Source organism: Mustela nivalis, assembly GCF_964662115.1.
Source record: "Mustela nivalis genome assembly, chromosome: 2".
In the NCBI taxonomy this organism is placed as follows: domain Eukaryota; kingdom Metazoa; phylum Chordata; class Mammalia; order Carnivora; family Mustelidae; genus Mustela; species Mustela nivalis.
The window spans coordinates 41,478,781-41,479,980 of NC_139021.1; the positions used below are offsets into that span (position 1 = coordinate 41,478,781).

The window sequence follows — 1,200 nt, forward strand, 5'->3', positions numbered from 1 at the left end:
GGTCAGGTTCCCCTAGGACCAAACCCTGGACTGTGGGGAATAATCAAGGCAAATGCTATCTACTCAATGAAACTAGCTTCCCAAAGTGCTATCCTTTGCTTGTATATGGATCACCCTGACATATGAAACCACTAATACTTACCTAGTCTCAGGTTTTACGCATATTAACTCATTTAATATTTATGGCAAGCCCATGGTGTAGATGCTACTATTATCCCCATTTTACAGATGAGGAAACTGAGGCATGTAGAGGCTAAAAAATTTACCCAAGTGAGTAAATGGTGGCTCTCATTCCAGGAACCACCTTTTATTCACTTGTTAGATGATCTCTTCTCACAATCCTACCAGAGAGATGGAAAATTCATTTTTTTCATCTCCAAAGTGTTCTAAAGATATCGTTTCTGCTTTCTTAGGGAGCTTTGACTCCACCCATAAATACATCATGTAGTTATAAAACTGATGGTCTGCTTTATTTGCAAAAAAATGAAAACTGGTAGGCTGCCTTATTTGCAAAAAAATGAAATCAAACATAAGGTTGTTCACCACCCATTACGTAGCCGGCATCACAGAACACTTCTGTAATTGTGCTTTTCACTTACCATTTTTTCAAGATTGGTCTGTCTCATGTTTCAAAAAACTGGGAAGTAGGAACAACAAACAAAAAAAATTGCTTCGTAAAGTTCTTAGTGTCTATAAATTCGGCATAATTTACTATAATATAAATAGGCATGCATTTATTAAGCTCCCTGGGTGTTGGCATCGTATCTGCCAAACATCTAAGGCAATAAAACATTTTTAATCCCCTATCAGATTTTATAAAGAGCCTTTCAGAAGATGCTTGCGCCACACGATTACTGCAGAGCTGAAGACAGAAAGAAATCGTCAACTTTTCTCTGCTTTTGTATCTCCTTCCTTAACTCCTGGAAATCACGAACGTTTGTGCAACGTACCTCAAGAGTTATTTGTTGAAGCTTCTCATTACCACAATGAATCGACTCCGAACTTTGTCTAGGAATATCGCCTCTCTTTGGTGGAGACTCCCGGATTGGATGGAATCTGAGCATGCGCAGAAGCTCACCAAACCCAGGGCGGGACGGCGCGCTCGCGGGCTCCGCCTCCCTTCCCCTGACAACGGGAAGCGGGTGAGCGTCAAGACGCCTGCGCAAACGTGGCCGGGGCGCCGGGGCGGTGGGTTACGCC

General features: G+C 42.4%; 1 protein-coding gene across 1 annotated transcript in view; it reads right to left on the bottom strand.

Moving 5' to 3' along the window:
• The window catches only part of TMEM67 (transmembrane protein 67), a 70,619-nt gene extending 69,480 nt beyond the window's left edge, over window positions 1-1,139 (bottom strand). Inside the window, exon 1 of the mRNA XM_082722884.1 lies at window positions 951-1,139. The gene's annotated coding sequence lies outside the window, so the exon portion shown is untranslated. The remainder of the gene's footprint in view (window positions 1-950) is intronic.
• Between the last annotated feature and the right edge of the window lie 61 nt (window positions 1,140-1,200).